The sequence below is a fragment of the Tamandua tetradactyla genome, chromosome 7, assembly GCF_023851605.1.
Source record: "Tamandua tetradactyla isolate mTamTet1 chromosome 7, mTamTet1.pri, whole genome shotgun sequence".
Classification (NCBI taxonomy): Eukaryota; Metazoa; Chordata; class Mammalia; order Pilosa; family Myrmecophagidae; genus Tamandua; species Tamandua tetradactyla.
The window spans coordinates 46463880-46483621 of NC_135333.1; positions in this window are offsets into that span (position 1 = coordinate 46463880).

Consider the following 19742-nt stretch of genomic DNA (forward strand, 5'->3'; position numbering starts at 1 on the left):
GCATTTAAGGTCATTTATTTATCTTCCATCACAAACAACTGAAGCCAATTCAAGCCATTTAAGAGTGGAAATTTATGTATTATAAGATTAAAAAACTGTCCTACAGAAAACCCAGGGGAACAGTCAAAACTGGTTCTGCCCACCCAGGCCAGGGCCACAGTCAGTGAGAACTGCTTGCAGCACTTACAAACTGCAGAGACACTGAGGGCCCTGGAGGGAGAGGGGCAGCCACTGAGGCTGCCCTGGGGAGCCCCAGGGAGAGAGGAGACCCTGCCTCCTGGTTGAGCATATGCTGCGTGGAAGTGTCTCATGCTCTGGACAGGAGGTGCCGTGGGAGGTGGGAGGGGTCAGGGCAGGGATGGTCAGTGCCCTTGGGCTCCTGGAGGTGGGAGGGGGCAGGGGCGGATGGTCAGCGCCCTCAGGGTCCTGAAGGGGCGACAGCACCCATGCTACGGGGCTGCTGTGGGGTTTGGTGCACTGTGAATTCCTATCGGCTGGCGGGTGCCTTACCCTCACCACAATTTGTCCACTCAGGACCCCTGAGAGGCGCTGGCCACGTAGGAGGGCCTGCAGGTTGGTCTGGGCCACCTGTAGCTTAGCAATTTTGGATTAAAGTTGAAAAGCCAAATTCTGTCTTGGCTAAGAGCCAACCACTAAATTTGTGCTGGCATGATGATTAATTTTGTTGGCTTTTGGTCTCTTCCCCCTCAGGCCAGTTTCTTGATCTTTGGGTATATAATCTTTGTACACTGTAAATGCTGAGAAAACCAGACACAATGCCTCGTCACAGAGTAGGACAGAAGCCAAGTGGCCACAAGGCCTAGAAAGCAGGACAGCAAAGGCCTGAGTCACAGCAGGTGGGGTCTGTGGGTCAGGAGCAGGGATGGGGAGGACAGACGCTGGCGATGGTGAGGGGGACACACACCAGGCATTCCCTCCACCCCAGATGCTTCAGCCCCTCTCTTCCCTGTCTACTGGGATCTAGGGGTCTCCCTGGTGTGCCCTCATTACTTACATGCTCAAGCCTGCCTCCCTCAGGTGTCAGGGCCCACATCTACCGGGCACTCAGATGGAAGCCAGAGAGTGGGTGAAACATGATGAGCCTGGCAGACAGTTTCTTGTGTACCCTTTTGGAATATTCCACGCACGTCTTTGTTTATACATAATACAATCCCCTCTGTTTTCACTGTTTATACTATCTGTTCTAGTTTGCTAGTTGCGAGAATGTGATATACCAGGAATGAAACAGCTTTTAAAAAGAGGAATTTAGTAAGTTACAAGTTAACCGTTTTAAGGCTGTGAAAATGTTCAAATTAAAGCAAGGCTATAGAATTGTCCAATCTAAGGCATCCAGGGAAAGATACCTTGGTTCAAGGACATCAGTGATGTTCAGGGTTTCTCTCTCAAGTGGTAGGGCACACGGTGAGCGTGGTGACATCTGCTAGCTTTCTCTCCAGGTTTCTTGTTTCATGAAGTTCTCCAGGAGGCGTTTTCCTTCTTCATCTCCAAAGGTCTGGCTGCATGGGCTCTGTGGTTCTCATGGCTTTCCCTTTGTTCTGAAGCTTTCTCCAAAATGCTTCCTCTTTTAAAGGACTCCAGTAAACGAATCAAGACCCACCTGGAATGGGTGGAGTCACGCATCTCCCTCTAATCAAAGGTTGATACCCACCATTGGGTGAGTGTTCTAGTTTGCTAGCTGCCGGAATGCAACACACCAGAGACGGACTGGCTTTTAATAAAAGGGGATTTATTTTCTTGGTTCTTCAGAGGAAAGGCAGCTAACTTTCCACTGAGGTTCTTTCTTATGTGGAAGGCACAAGATGGTCTCTGCTGGCCTTCTCTCCAGGCCTCTGGGTTCCAACAACTTTCCCCGGGGGTGACTTCTTTCTGCATCTCCAAAGGCCTGGGCTGAGCTGCAAGTGCTGAGATGAGGAATGCTGAGCTGCTTAGGCTGTGCTACATTGCGTTCTCTCATTTAAGCACCAGCCAGTTAAGTCAAACATCATTCATTGCAGCAGACACACCTCCTAGATGACTGCAGATGTAATTAGCAACAGATGAGGTTCACGTACCATTGGCTTATGTCTGCAGCAACAAGACTAGGTATGCTCACCTGGCCAAGTTGACAACTGAATCTAACTATCACAGTGAGTCACATCTCCATAGAGATAATCGAATCAAGTTTCCAACCTACAGTACTGAATAGGAATTAAAAGAAACAGCTGCCTTCACAAGATGGATTGGGATTAAAACACAGCTTTTCTAGGGTACATAACCCTTTCAAACCAGCACACTATCCCATGACTTTCTTATCATTTAGCAAATATGGACAGATTTCCATGCTGGCACATACAGACCATCTGGTTTCTCTAGATGGACCTTCCGCAGCAGGGTTTTTACACGTGGGGCTGCTGCAGTAGTTTTCCTCAGTGAAGGGTGGTGTCTGTTTCCTCACATCTAAGCCAACGTCTCTTATCAAATGTCCTATTCTTTGCCAACCTAGTGTTATACTATTTTTAAAACTATGAATGAAGTTGTTTAGAGTGAAGCGATGTCCCTGAAGATTGTCTACTGCTGGAAATGGCTCTAGGGTCCTGGAACACAGGTTCCTGCTCACTCACAAGCAGTGCAGTGTGAAGGGCACTTGCCGTTTTCTCAGGGGATGCTTACATGAATGGATATTTTTAAAATAATTTTTTATTAGAGAAATTGTAGGTTTACAGAAAAATCAGAGATAACACAACATTCCCGTATACCCTCTTCCATGCACACACACAAACACACACAATTTTCCCTATTATTAACACTCTGCATTAGCACAGTACCTTTGTTACAACTGATGATGCAATATTATAACTGCATATTAACTAAAGTCCATAGTTTACATTAAGGTTCACTATTCATGTTGCACAGTCCTATGGCTTTTTTTTTATTCTAGTAACATATATACAACCTAAACTTTCCTTTTTTAACCACATTCAAATATGTAATTTAGTGGTGTTAATTACATTCACAATATTGTGCTGCGATCACCACCATCCACTGACAAAATGTTTCCATCACCCCAAACAGAAATTCTCTACCCTCTAAACATTAACTCCCCATTCCCTACCCCACCCCAGCCCCTGATAACCTGTATCCTAGATCCTGACTCTATGAGTTTGCTTGTTCTGATTATTTAATATCAGTGAGATCATACAAATATTTGCCCTTTTGTGTCTGGTTTATTTCATTCAACATGATGTCATCAAGGTTCCACCATCTTGTCACCTGTATCAGGACATATTCCTTTTTAGGATCGAATAATATTCCATTGTACGCATAGACCCCATTTTTCTTTATCCCTTCATTGGTTAATTAATTGGGTTCCTTCCATCTTTTAGCAATTATGAATAAGGCTGCTATGAATATTGGTGGGCAAACTTGTTTTTGAGTCCTTACTTTCAATTCTTTGGGGTATATACCTAGTAGTGGGATTGCCCGGTGATATGGTAGTTCTATACTCAGTTTTCTGAGGAGCTGCCAAACTGTCTTCCACTGCAGCTGCACCTTTTTACATTCCCATCCAGCAGGGAATGAGACTTTCAGTCTCTCCACATCTTTGCCAATTTCTCCACACTTGTCATTATCTTTTTTTTTTTTTTTTATTATTATAGCCATTCTATTGGTGTAAAGTAGTATCTCATTCTGGTTTTTCTTTGAATTTCCCTGATGAATAAGGTTGTTGAGCAACTTTTCATGTACCTATTAGCCATTTGTATATTTTCTTTGGATACATATTTGTTTCATGTATTTTAAGTTCTGCTATTAGGTGCACAAACATTTTAGGATTTTTAAGGCCTTTTGATGACTTGACCCTTTTACCATTATGAAATGACTTTATCTCTGATAATATTCTTTGCTCTAAAATCTACTTCATGTAATATTAAAATAGCCATGCCACCTTTATTTTGGTTGGTGTCCTTAGGGATAAATATGATAAAACATGTTAGAGACCTGTATGCTGAATATTACAAAATATTGCTGAGAGAAATTGAAGAATAAAAAGAAATAAATGGATAGCTATAGCTTGTTTATGAGTATGAAGACTTAATATTGTTAAGACAACAGTCTTCCCCAAATTGATCTCAAGATTCAGTGTAATCTCAATCAAAATCCCGAGGGCTTTATTTTTGGTGGAAATAGATAAACTGATTTTAAAGTTTACATAGGAAGGCACAGGACCTAGAATAGCTGAAAAAGAAGAGGAAACTGGAAGAGAGTGACTACTACTTGATTTTAGGAGTTATTAAAAGGCTACAGTAATCAAAACAGTATGGAATTGTTGTAAGGACAGACAAATAGACCAATGGAACAGCACAGAGTCCAGAAATATGCCCACAAATATAAGAACAACTTATGTTTTAAAAAGATGCAAAGACACAAATAATGTAGGGAACACATGGATATCCATATGCAAAATGAAAAATAAATAAAGGACCTGGATGCATATCCTGTACCATACACAAAAATTAACAAAAAAATCATAGAGGAAAGATGGTGGCGTGGGAAACTCCAGGAATCGGCCGCTCCACCAAAACAACTGAACTGGTAGGTACCATCTGAACAAACTATTTTGGAACTTTGAGTCTAGTGGGAGCACTGCATAATCCAGGGAAGGGCTGGAAGGGCACTCTAGTAAACTTCAATAAATACCAGTCAATTTCACCCTCTCTAAGTGGCCAGGCAGAATGAGGGACTGCATCTCAGGCTCTTGGAGTAGCTTACAAAATCTGGGGGTTAAATCTGATCAGTGATCACTACTTTTGATCAGCTACTTCCAATCACTGTGGGGCCGTCAATGAAAGCAGCCACTGTTCCAACCTCTACTCAGGCAAAAGTGGCAGAGGAGTCTCAAAAGACAGTGCTTATTTTTTTTCCTCTCTTCTCTTTCCACTTCGTATTGGGAGGAAACATAGCTTAAGAAAGTCACAAATTGATGGCTCTAGCACTCAAAGCAAAACATAATAAGCAATCCCAAAGGAGAGGGAGAACTAGATTTTCAGAGTTACAATAATATAATATTTAGACTATCCAGTTCTCAACAAAAATTTACAAAACACAGAAAGAAACAGGAAATTACTCATAGAAAAGGAGTTTGCCAGAGACTATCTCCTGAGTTCCAAGTGAATATATTGGAACTACTGGACAAAATTTAAGTCAACTATCTTAAATATGTTCAATGAGCTCAAGAAATCCATAAACAATTTATTAAAGGAAATTTAGAAAACATTGCCTGAACAAAATGAAGAGGTATAAATTATAAAAAAATGAATGAAATAGAAACTTTGGAACTGCAAAGTACAGTAATTGAAATTAAAAACTCACTAAACAGATTCAAAATCAAATATAAACAGACAGAAGAAAGGATTAGCAAACTTGAAGACAAGGCAATCAAAATTTATCCAGTGCAAGGGACAGAAAGGAAGAATAATGAAAAAAATAATAAACTGAGTCTAAGGGACCTGTGGGACACCAACAAGCATACCAAAATATTCATCTTTGGAGTCCCAAAGGAGAAGACAGAGAGAAAGGGGCAGAAAAAATATTTGAATAAATAATGGTCACAAACTTCTTAAATCTGATGGAAGACATGAATATACACATCCAGGAAGCTCAATGAGTGCCAAGCAGGGTATGCTCTGAGACATCTACACCAAGACACAGTGTAGCAAAACTGTCAAAATCCAAATACAAAGAAAGGATTTTGAAAGCAGCAAGAAAGAAGCAAACTGTCATATACAAGGACTCTTCAGTAAGAATAACAATAGATTTCTCATTAGAAACATGGAGGCCAGAAGACATTGGGGGGATGTTATATTTTAAAGTCCTTAGGGGAAAAAAAACCTTATCCCAAAATTCCATATCTAGCAAAATTATCTTTCAAAATGAAGGTGAAGTTATGACATTTTCAGATAAACAAAAGCTGAAAGAGTTAATTACCAGAAGATCTGCCTTAGAAAAAACTGCTAAAGGAAGTCCCTTCAGGCTGAAATAAAAGGACACTAGATAGTAACTTAAAGCCATGAGAGGAAATGAAGGACACTGGTAAAGGTAATTGCATAGATAAATGTAAAATTCTGTATCCTCGTACTTTGGTTTTGTAACTTATTTTCTTCTCCCTATATGACTGTTCTAGTTTGCTAGCTGCCAGAATGCAATATACCAGAAATGTGATGACTTTTTAAAAAGAGGAATTTAATAAGTTATAAGTTTACAGTTCTAAGGCCATTAAAACATCCCAATTAAAGCAAGTCTATAGAAATGTCTAATCTAAGGCATCCAGGGAAAGATACCTTGTCAATAAGGCTGATGAAGTTCAGGGTTTCTCTCTCATCTGAAAAGGCACATGGCAAACACGGTGTTGTCTGTTGGCTTCCCCAGGGGCATTCTCCTCATCTCCAAAGGTTGCTGCCTGGAGGACTCTGCTGCATGGCTCTTGTTATTCTATTGTCCTTCTCTGCTTTCTCAGAATCTACAAAGGTCGCCAGCTAGTGGACTCTGTGGCTCTCTCGGCCTCATGGCTCTGCTTGGCTTGCCATTCCCACAAGGAACTCTTTACTTCATGGTTCTGCAGTGTTCTGAAGCTTTCTCCAAAATACTTCTTTTTTTATAGGGTTCCAGTAAACTAATTAAGACCCACCTGGAATGGGTGGAGACACATCTTCACTTAATCAAGTTTAATACCCATATTTGATTGAGTCACATCTCCATGAAGATAATCTTATTAAAGTTCCAACATACAGTACTGAATAGAGATTAGAAGAAATGGCTGTCTTTACAAAATGGGATTAGGATTAAAACATAGCTTTTCTAGGGTACATAAATCCTTTCAAACCAGCACAATGACTTAACAGGCAAGTGTGTAAAATAATATTAGAAAACTTTGCTAATGGGCAGACAACATATAAAGATGTAATCTGAGACAATAACAATATAAAGGGAAAGGAATGGAGATATGTATGATTAGAGGATTTATAATCTACTGAAACTGGGTTGCATCTATTTGAATTAGGCTGCTATCAGTTTAAGATGTTCATTGTAGTTACAAAGGTAACCACTAAGAAAATAACTCAAAAATGTAGAGAAAAGGAAAGAAATTTCAAAGTGTATACTACAAAAAAGCAACTAAATAAAGAAAAAGGCAGCAATGGAGTAATTAAGATAAAACATACAAGACATACAGAAAAAAATAGCTAAATGGCTGAAGTAAATCGTTCCTTCTAAAATGAAAAGATGACCTACAAAATGGAAGAAAATATTTGGAAACTATATATCTGATAAGCATTTAAAACTCCAGAGCATATAAAGAATTCCCACAACTCAAAAACAAAAGGCAAACAGAGACTTCCAGAAAAATGGAGGAACATGGAGAGAGCTGCAGGGCCCACTTCTCTCCCAAAAAGTAGTGAGTAAAGAGATAGAAACTGTAGAGATGAACTGTTCTGGGCTCCAAAGGCAGAGAGTTCTGTGCAGTACCCAGGGAAGTGAAGGACAGAGACTGTGAGTCATTCCCTCCATGGCTCCTGGTGCCTGCCCCCAACCCCCCACCAGGAGGCAAGCAGCTCAGGTGGTCCTGGCACATAGGAGCCCCCAGTCCCAAGCACAGGGGGGACAGTGCCTAGTACTAATCCAGCTATTGGTCAGCTAATTTAGACCACTGGACACTGCTGTTATAGCCATCCTGGTCACACCAGGTCAGAGGTGGAACTAACAAATAGCCTGCCTTCACAGGGATGAGGGGAGTAGGTTGCTGAAGAGCTCCATCTGCTGGGCAGGTCAGGAAAACACACTTTCAGAAAAAGTCAGAAAGGTTTGGTGAAGAGTGCCATCAGCCAGACAGGCAAGGAAAGTGCATCCTTGGGAAGTGGAAGGAAAAAAAAAAAGCTTTTTGGAGGTAATTCAGCCCCACCAGATCAGACTCAGCCTGAGCTCCAGGAGGTAGTGCAGCCCCACCTGGTCAGACCACTGCTTGGGCTCCGGGAGATAAACAGGACAATTAAGCCAGTGAACAGCTCCATTTGTTGGGCATTTCAGAGAGTGCAGGGGAACTGCAGGGCCTTTCAGAGCTTCTCCAGACCCTGTCCCAGGCCCACTGGACCTGGTCTACACCCCTGCATGGGAATCAGGCCCTGTTTTGGCTGAGAAATATGGATGATCCAACTGTCAAAGCAGTACCCTAATACAAACTCAGGCAACAACTAACCCTAGACAAGAGAATAGCCCCATCGAGATAATCAGATGAGCAGATATCACAAAAAAAAATCACAAGGCACATTAAAACTTAAGAAGAAATGGCCCAATCAAAGGAACAAATGAAAAAGAGGAGATACAGAATCTAGAACAACTAACTAAAATGTGCAAACAAATCTCCTGAATCAATTCAAAGAAATGAAGGAAAATGTGTATAAAGAAATAAAGAACATTAAGAATTCAACAGAAGAGCATAAAGAATTTGAGAGAATACATAGAAAAATAACAGATATTATGGAAATAAAAGATTGTAGACGAAAATAAAAATATACTGGAGACCCACAGCAGAAGATTTGAAGAGGCAGAAGAAAGAATCAGCAAGCTAGAAGATTGAGCAACTGAATTAAAAAAGACAAAAGAACAAATGCAGAAAAAAATGGAAAAATATGAGCAGGGTCTCAAGGAATTGATTGATAACACAAAGCACACAAACATATGCATCATAGCTGTTCCAGAAGGAGAAGAGAAGGAAAAACTTTTTGAAGTATTTGAAGAGATAATGGCTGAAAATTTCCCAGCACTTATGAAAGACATAAATACACAAATCCAAGAAGCTTCAAAGAGAATAGATCCAAATAGACCCATTACAGGATACATAGTAATCAGACTGTCAGATGCCAAATAGAGAAAATTCTGAAAGCAGCAAGAGAAAAGCAATTCACCACATTCAACAGAAACTACATAAGAGTAAGTGCTGATTCCTTATTAGACACCATGGAGGTGAGAAGACAGTGGTATGATATATTTAAGATACTGAAAGGGGAAAATTGCCAACCAAGAATTCTCTATCCAGCAAAGCTGTCCTTCAAAAATGAGGGGGAGTTTGAAATAGTCACAGATAAACAGAAGCTGAGAGAATTCATTACTAAGAGACCAACACTACAAAAACTACTAAAGGGAGTTCTGCCGGATGAAAAAAAGAGAAGAGAAAGAGGTCTGGAGGAGGACACAGAATTGAAAAGTATTAGTAAGGGTAACCTTGCTAGTTTGAAACTGTTATATACCTCAGAAAAACCATGCTCTTTACCTAATCCAATTTTGTGGGGCAGACCTTGTTTAGGATGGAATCTTTGATTGGATTGCTTCCATGGAGATGTGACCCTGCCCATTCAAAGTGGGTCTTGATTAGTTTACTGGAGTCCTTTAAAGGAGAGACGTTCTGGAGTAAACTTAGTTGCTTCAGAGCCAAAAGAGATGCAGACATTTGAAACTAAAGCCTCAGGAGATGCCAGGAACTGAGAGAACTGACAGGAGCTGGACAGGAATTAGAGCCCAGAAGACATCACCATGTGCCTTTCCATGAGATGCTAAACTAAGAGATGAAGCCTAGAGGCTTTCCCTGGAGCAGCTAAGTCAGGACCCCCAGATGATTAGAGAGGAAGCCACTGGAATCAGAAGCTGGAAGCAACAGAATTAAACAGAGCCTAACAGGCGCCAGCCATGTGCCTTCCCCTGTGACAGCCACTGAACTTTCTTGAGTCAGGGTATCTTTCTCTGGATGATTTGCTTTGGACATGTTTATGACCTAGAACTGTAAACTTGTAATGTGGTAAATCCCCTTTATAAAAGCCATTCCATTTCTGATATATTGAAATCCAGCCACAAACTAAAACAGTAACTTAAAGGATAAAGAGAGAGAGAGAAAAAATAGATCTTACAAATAAAAGCCAAATGAAAAGATGATTAAATTAAGAATTGCCTTTACAGTAATAACTTTGAATGTTAATGGATTAAATCTCCAGTCAAAGGACATAGATTGGCAGAATGGATTTAAAAACATGATCCATCTATACACTGCTCACAAGAGATTCTTTATTTTATTTTAGTTTTATTACTTTTTAATTTTTTTAAAATACCAGAAAACACCAAGCAAACGCAAATATTCTTAACTTTTGATCATTCCATTCTACATATATAATCAGTAATTCACAATATCATCACATAGTTGCATATTCATGATTATTTCTTGGAACATTTGCATCTCTGTAATTGTGATTGATTTGTTGAGGTTTTCTATTTCTTCTCAAGTCAGTGTAGGTTATTCATGTGTTTCTAGGAATCTGTCCATTTCATCTAAGTTGCCTAGTTTGTAGCCATACAGTTATTCATAGTAAGCTCTTATGATCTTTTTTATTTCTTTGGGGTCTGGTAATGCCTCCCCTCTCATTTCTAATTTTATTTATTTGCAGCTGCTCTCTTTTTGTCTTTGTCAGTCTTACTAAGGGTTTATCGATTTTATTGATCTTTTCAAGAATAAACTTTGGGGTTTTATTAATTCTCTCTATTCTTTTCTTATTCTCCATTTCATTAATTTCTGCTCTAATCTTTGTTATTTATTTCCCTCTGCTTGCTTTGGAATTAGTTTGCTGTTGTTTCTCCAGCTTCTCCATTAGGTTGTTAGTTTTAGCTCTGTCTTCCTTTTTAATATGGGCTTTAGAGCTAAAAATTTCCCTCTCATCACTGACTTTGCTGCATTCCATGAGTTTTGATACACTGTATTCTCATGTCCATTCATCTCAAGATATTTACTGATTTCTTTTGTAATTTTCTTCTTTGGCCCATGGATCGTTTAAGAGTGTGTTATTTAACCTCCGTATATTTGTGCATTGATTTTCAGTTTCATTCCATTATGATTAGAGAAAGTGCTTAAATTTCTTAAGACCTGTTTGTGTCCCAGCATACAGTCTACCCTGGAGAATGTTCCATGAACACTGGGAAAGTGTATATCTGGCTATTTTGGGATGCAATGTTCTATATATGTCTGCTAGGTCTTATTTATTTTTCATATTATTTAGTTTCTGTGTTTCTTTATTGATCCTCTGTTTAGATGTTCTATATAATGGAGAAAGTGGTATGTTGAAATCTCCCACTATTATGGTAGAGTCATCTATTGTTCCCTTCAGTTTTGCCAGTTTTCTGGTATTTTAAAAAAATTAAAAAGTAATAAAGCTAAAATAAAATAAAGAATCTCTTGTGAGCAGTGTATAGATGGATCATGTTTGCCTCATGTACTTTGGGGCTCCTTGATTAGGAGCATAGATATTTATGATCATTATTTCTTCTTGGTAAATTGTGCCTTTTATTAATATCTAGTGTCCTTCTTTATCTCATAACATTTTTTGCAGTTAAAGTCTATTTTGTCTGATATTATCATATTTACATCATTTACCCCAGCTTTTTTTTTTTTTTAGTTACCACTTGAATGAAATAGCTTTTTCTATCCTTTCGCTTTTAACCTGTTTGTATCTTTTGGGTCTAAAATGAGTCTCTTAAAGGGGGGAAAATTCCACTTCCCTAAATTGAATTCTCGATATTCTCACAAGCAGTGCAGACAATCAAAGCTATAGGCTGAGCCCCCAATCTTAGGGTTTGTTCATATGAAACTTAATCCCACAAGGATAGGTCAAGCCTACTTAAAATTAGGCCTAAGAGTCACCCCCAAGAGAACCTCTTTTGTTGCTCAGATGTGGCCTGTCCCTCCAGCCAAAACAACAAGCAAACTCACCACCCTCCCCCTGTCTATGTGGGACATGACTCCCAGGGGTGTGGACCTTCCTGGCAAAGTGGGACAGAAATCCTAGAATGAGCTGAGACTCAGCATCAAGGGATTGAGAAAACCTTCTCAATCAAAAGGGGGATGAGTGAAATGAGACAAAATAAATTGTCAATGGCTGAGAGATTGAATCAGACATCAAAAACCTACTAACAGGGCAGGGTGCCCCGAATTGCTAAAAACATCTTGAGGAAAAAAAACGAAGCTGGAGGTCTCGCACTGCCTGACTTTAAGGCATATTATGAAGCCAAAGTGGTCAAAACAGCATGGTATTGGCATAAAGATAGATATATCGACCAATGGAATCGAATAGAGTGCTCAGATATAGACCCTCTCATCTATGGACATTTGATCTTTGATAAGGCAGTCAAGCCAACTCACCTGGGACAGAACAGTCTCTTCAATAAATGTTGCCTAGAGAACTGGATATCCATATGCAAAAGAATGAAAGAAGACCCATATCTCACACCCTATACAAAAGTTAACTCAAAATGGATCAAAGATCTAAACATTAGGTCTAAGACCATAAAACAGTTAGAGGAAAATGTAGGGAGATATCTTATGAATCTTAAAATTGGAGGCGGTTTTATGGACCTTAAACCTAAAGCAAGAGCACTGAAGAAGGAAATAAATAAATGGGAGCTCCTCAAAATTAAACACTTTTGTGCATCAAAGAACTTCATCAAGAAAGTAGAAAGGCAGCCTACACAATGGGAGACAATATTTGGAAATGACATATCAGATAAAGGTCTGGTATCCAGAATTTATAAAGAGATTGTCCAACTCAACAACAAAAAGACAGCCAACCCAATTACAAAATGGGAAAAAGACTTGAACAGACACCTATCAGAAGAGGAAATACAAATGGCCAAAAGGCACATGAAGAGATGCTTAATGTCCCTGGCCATTAGAGAAATGCAAATCAAAACCACAATGAGATATCATCTCACACCCACCAGAATGGCCATTATCAACAAAACAGAAAATGACAAGTGCTGGAGAGGATGCGGAGAAAGAGGCACACTTATCCACTGTTGGTGGGAATGTCAAATGGTGCAACCACTGTGGAAGGCCGTTTGGCGGTTCCTCAAAAAGCTGAATATAGAATTGCCATACGACCCAGCAATACCATTGCTGGGTATCTACTCAAAGGACTTAAGGGCAAAGACACAAACAGACATTTGCACACCAATGTTTATAGCAGCGTTATTTACAATTGCAAAGAGATGGAAACAGCCAAAATGTTCATCAACAGAAGAATGGCTAAACAAACTGTGGTATATACATATGATGGAATATTATGCAGCTTTAAGACAGGATAAACTTATGAAGCATGTAATAACATGGATGGACCTAGAGAACATTATGCTGAGTGAGTCTAGCCAAAAACTAAAGGACAAATACTGTATGGTCCCACTGATGTGAACAGACATTCGAGAATAAACTTGGAATATGTCATTGGTAACAGAGTCCAGCAGAAGTTAGAAACAGGGTAAGATAATGGGTAATTGGAGCTGAAGGGATACAGACTGTGCAACAGGACTAGATACAAAAACTCAAAAATGGACAGCACAATAATACCTAATTGTAAAGTAATCATGTTAAAACACTGATTGAAGCTGCATCTGAACTATAGGGTTTTTTTTTTTTTACTATTATCATTACTTTTATTTCTTTTCTCTATATTAACATTCTATATCTTTTCTGTTGTGTTGCTAGTTCTTCTAAACAGATGCAAATGTACTAAGAAATGATGATCATGCATCTATGTGATGATGTTAAGAATTACTGATTGCATATATAGAATGGTATGATTTCTAAATATTGGGTTAATTTCTTTTTTCCATTAATTAATAAAAAAAAAACCTACTAACAAAGAAAAGCCCAGGCCTGAACAGTTTTACGGGTGAATTTCACCAAGCAGTCCAAGAAGAATGAATACCTACTCAAACTCTTCCAAAAAATTGAAGAAGAAGGAACACTACCTAAATCATTCTATGAAGCCAACATTACCCTAACACCAAAGCCAGATAAAGATACTACAAGAAAATAAAACTTCAGACCAATCTCTCTAATGAATTTAGATGCAAAAATCTTCAACAAAATACTTTCAAATTGAATTTGATAGCATGTTAAAAGAATTATACACCATGACCAAGTGGGTTTTATCCCAGGTATGCAGGGTGGTTCAACACAAGAAAATCAATTAATATAATACAACACTTTAACAACTCAAAGGAGAAAAACCACACAATCATTTCAATTGACACAGAAAAGGCATTTGAGAAAATCCAGCATTCTTTCTTGACAAAACCACTTTAAAGCTAGGAATTAAAGGAAACTTCCTCAACATGATAAAGTGCATATGTGAAACATCATAATCAATGGTGAGAGAGTGAAAGCTTTCCTTCTATGATCAGGGACAAGACAAAGATGCCCATGGTCATGACTGCCATTCAACATTGTGCTAGAAGTCTTAGCCAGAGCAATTAGGCAAGAAAAAGAAAAAATAATAAATGAATTCAGCAAAGTTTCAGTGTGCTGGTTTGAAGCTGTTATGTACTCCAGAAAAGTCATGTCCTTTTTCCAGATCCAAACATGGGCAGCCATGTTTCTTTTAATCCTGATTCAACATTGTGGGGTGGAAACTATGGTTGGATTGTTTCCATGGAGATATGACACACCCAACTGTGGGTGTGATTTTTGATTAGATGGAGATCTAAAAAAAGGAAATGTTTTGGAGAAAGCTCAGAGCTGACACAGAGATGCAGACATTTGGAGATACTTAGAGTGCTGACAGAGAGAGCAGACACCTAGACACACCTAGATGCAGAGTCCAGCAGATGTCGCCATATGCCTTCCATGAGATGCCAAGCAAGCCAGAACTTGGAGACAGCCAAGGAGAGTCAAGAGATGAAACCCAGTCCCAAAGAAGCCAAGTGAGGAACCCACACAGGAAAGAGTCTGAAACCTACACAGCCCATGAGCAAGGGACCAGAAGATCCAGCCATGCTCCTTCCCAGCTGGCAGAGGTTCTAAGGCCAAGAAAATGTTCCAATTAAAACAAGTCTATAGAAATGTCCAGTCAAAGGCATCCAGAGAAAGATAACTTGGTTCAAGAAGGCCGATGAAGTTCAGGGTCTCTCAAGTGAGAAGGCACAAGGTGAACAGGGTCAGGGTTTCTCTCTTGGCTGGAAGGGCACATGGTGAACACGGTCAGAGTTTCTTTCTCATCTGGAAAGGCATGTGGTGAAAACAGCGTCATCTGCTAGATTTCTCTCCTGGCTTCCCTTCACGAAGCTCTTTGGGAGGCATTTTCCTTCTTCATTTCCAAAGGTCACTGCTTGATGGACTCTGCTTCTCGTGGCTATGTCGTTCTGCTCTCTCTGAATCTCCCATTCTCCAAAATGTTCCCTCTTTTATAGGACTTCAGTAAACCAAAAAGACCCACCCAAATGGGTGGAGACACATCTCCCCTAATCCAGTTTAACTCTTGATTGGGATACATCTCCAGGGAGATGATCTAATTACAGACTCAAACATACAGTATTGAATAGGGATTATTTTTGCCATTACAAAATGGGATTTTGATTAAAACATGGCTTTACATCCATACATCCATACATCCTTTCAAACCAGCATAGAGGAGAAATAGAGGACCTCAAAGAACAATCACAAGAGATTGAATCAGTCATCAGAAAACCTCCAAAGAAAGCCCAGGACTGAGTGGTTTCATAGGTGAATTCCATCATTCCAAGAAGGATTAACACTCATCCTGTTCAAATGCATCCAAAAAATTGAAGAAGAGGGAACATGATCTAAATCATTCTATGAAGCTAATATCACCCTAATACCAAAGCCAGATAAAGATACTACAAGAAAAGGAAATTTCAGGCCCATATCTTTAAAGAATATAGATGCAAAAATCCTCCACAAAACATTTTCAGACTGAACTCCACAGCACATTAAAAGAATTACACACCCTGGTCAAGTTTTTATTCCAGGTATGCAGCATGGTTCAACACAAGAAAATCAATTAATGTAATACACCACATTAACAAATTGAAGGGGGAAAATCCACATGATCATCTTATTGGCAGAGAAAAGGCATCTGAGAAAATCCAGCTTCCTTTCTTAATAAAAACACTTTCAAAGAAAGGTATCAAAGGAAACTTCCTCAACATAACAAATATGCTGTATGAGAAACATACAGCTAATATCATACTCAAGGGTGAGAGAGTGAAAGCTTTCCCTCCCAGACAAGGGTGCCCACTGTCACCACTGTTATTCAACATTATGCTAGAAGTCCTAGATAGAGCAATTAGGCAAGAAAAAGAAATAAAAGGCATCCAAATCAGAAAGGACAAAGTAAATTTTTCACTATTTGTAGACCATATGATTCTATATTTAGAAAGCACCCCAAATCGATGACAAAGTTACTAAAATAAATGAGTTCAGTAAAGTGTTGGGATACAAGATCACCAAGCAAAAATTAGTTTTCCATACACTAGTAATGAGCTATCTGAGGAGAAAATCAAGAAAAATATTCCATTTACAATAGCAACTAAAAGAATCAAATATCTACCAATAAACTTAACCAAAGATGTAAAAGACCTATATTCAGAAAACTATAAAACATTGTGAAAAAATCAAAGATGACATAAATAAATGGAAGGACATGCCATGCCATGCTTACAGATTGGAAGGCTAAATGTCATTAATATGTCAATTCTATCCAAATTGATTTACAGATTCAATGCAATCCCAATCAAAATTCCAATAGCTTAATTTGCAGAAATGAAAATGCCAATTGTCAAATTTATCGGGCTTCAAACAGCCAAAAACATCTTGTAAAGGGTGAATGAAGTTGGAGGGCTCACATTTCCTGACTCTAAAACATAATTTAAAGCTACAGGCATCAAAACAGCATGGTACTGGCATAAAGAGGGACATATTGATCAATGAAATCAAATTGAGAGTTCAGAAATAGACCCTCACATCTATGCTCAATGAATTTTCTTTTAAATCTGTCTTTATCAGAGAAGTGAATTTACAGAACACTGATACATAAAATACAGGATTATCATACACTTCCCCACCACCAACACTTGCATTGGTGTGGTAAATTTGTTATAGTTGATGATACTTTTTTTTTGTAATTCTACTATTTTTTTGACAATTATGTTTGTTACAGTTCATGTAAGATTATTAAAATAATGCTATAAATATTGTCCATATTTTATGTAGGGGTATTCCACTCCCACCCCCATATTCCTGACCTGTATTTTTTTCCATGCATGTCTTTATCACTCATCTACCCTGTGCCAGTTTGAAAGGGTTTATGTACCCTAAAAAAGCCATGTTTTAATCCTAATCAATCTTGTGGGAGCAAAGGTTTCTTCTAATCCCTATTTAGTTCCCTATTTAGTTGGAACTAAATATCCCTATTTAGTTGGAAACTTGATTAGGTTATTTCCATGGAGATGTGATTCAATCAATTGCGGTTATTAAACTTGATTAGATGTGTCTCCACTCATTCTATGTGGGTCTTGATTAGTTTACTGGAATCCTGTAAAAGAAGAAGTAGTTTGGAGAATGCTTCAGAAAGCCACAGAACCATGAAGGAGAGTCCACAAGCCAGAGACTTTTGTAGATGAAGAAGGAAAATTTCTCCTGGGGGAGCTTCATGAAACAAGAGGCCTAGAGAGAAAGCTAGTAGACATTGCCATGTTCGCCATGTGCCCTTCCAGCTTAGAGAGAAACCCTGAACTTCATTGGCCTCCTTGAACCAAAGTATCTTTCCCTGGATGCCTTAGATTGGATATTTCTATAGATTTGTTTCAATTGGGACATTTTCTTGGCCTTAGAACTGTAAACTAGCAACCCATTAAATTCCTCTTTTAAAAAGTCATTCCATTTCTGGTATATTGCATTCTGGCATCTAGCAAACTAGAACATACCCAGACACTGAATAAAGGGAGTAACTGTCACAAAGTTTTTACAATCACACAGTTACACAATAAAACCTATATAGTTATACGATTGTGCTGGTTTGAAACTATTATGTACCCCAGAAAAGCCATGTTTTAATCCTGATACAATCTTGAGGGGTCAGACCTATTGTTTAAGGTGGAAACCTCTGATTACATTGTTTCCATGGATATTGACCCACTCAATTGTAGTGTGACCTTTTGATTAGATGGAGATGTGGTTCCACCCATTCAATGTGGGTCTTGATTAGCTTTCTACAGTCCTTTAAAAGGGGAAACATTTTGAAGAAACTTCAGATGCTGATGCTTGTAGAATAGTTGTTTCAGGGCTGACACAGACAGAGATATTTGGAGATGTAGAAAGAAAATGCCCCTGTGGAAGCTGTTTGAAACCAGAAGCCAAAGAACAACGCATGTCAGCTATGTCCCTCCCCCACTGATAGAGGTGTTTGGACACAATTGGCCTTTGTTTAGTCAAGGTATCTTTCTCTGGATGCCTAAGTCTGGACATTTTTTATGGCCTTAGAACTGTAAACTTATGACTTGATAAATTCCCTTTATAAAAGCCAACCCATTTCTGGTACATTGCATTCTGGCAGCATTAATAAACCAATACAACAAGCATTATCAAAGATCAGGGCTACTGGATTACAGTTCAACAATTTCAGGTATTTCCTTCTGGCTATTCCAATACACTAGAAACATCCATATAATGATTCAGTAGTCATAATCATTTGCTAAATCCTAATTTCTTAGTTATACCTCTTCCCTCTCAATCGAACTTTCTCTCAATCTTCAGGGATATCTTAGCAATGACCATTTTAACTTCTTCATGATGGAAAGGGGTGTCGACTTTATGTGGTAGAGGAATGAACCCAGTTGATGTTCTTGGAGAGACTGTACCTCTGTGTTTCTGGGCTTATCTGGGCTAGGAACAATCTGGAGGCCTTAAGTTTCTGAAAAAAAATAAACTTACTAAGTAAACTTTACAGAGGCTTAAATAGACCCCAAGGTATTCTTTAGGGTTTTCAGGAATATTATTGGTTGGGGTTTGGCATACTGTGCCAATGGATTTTTGACAAGGCTCTCAAGCCCACTCAGCTGGGACAGAACAGTCTTCAACAGATGGTGTTAGGAGAACTGGATATCCATACCCAAGAGAATGAAAGAGGAGCTCTACCTCACACCCTATACAAAAATTAACTCAAAATGAATCAAAGACCTAAATTTAAGAGCCAATACCAATTAGAATAAAATATAGGGAAGCATCTTCAAGATGTTGTGTAGGCAGTGCTTTTTAAGACTTTATACCCAAAGCATAGGCAATGGAAGAAAAAATAGATAAATGGGGCCTCCTCAAAAATGAATAACGTTATTCTTCAAAGGACTGTGTCAAGAAATTGAAAAAAGGCTACTCAATGGGAGAAAATATTTGGAAACTACATATCTGATAAGGATTTAATATCCGGAATATATAAAGAAATCCTACAACTGAACAATAAAAAGGCAAACATCCCAGTTTCAAAAAAGGGCAAAAGATATGAGTAGACTTTTTACCAAAGAGGAAATACAAATGGCTAAAAAGCACATGAAAAGATGTTCAACTTCACTAGCTATTAGGGAAATGCATTTCAAGACCAGAATGAGATACCATTTCACATCTACTTCCATGGCCACTATTAAACAAACATAAAATTACAAGTTTTGGAGAAGATGTAGAGAAATAGGAACATTATTCACTGCTGGTGGGAATGTAAAGTGATACAGCTGCTGTGGAGGACAGTCTGGCAGCTCCTCAGAAGCTAAGTATAGAACTGCAATATGATTTAGCAATCCTTCACTAGGTATATACCCAGAAGAACTGAAAACAGGGATGTGGACAGACATTTGCACAGTGATGTTCATAG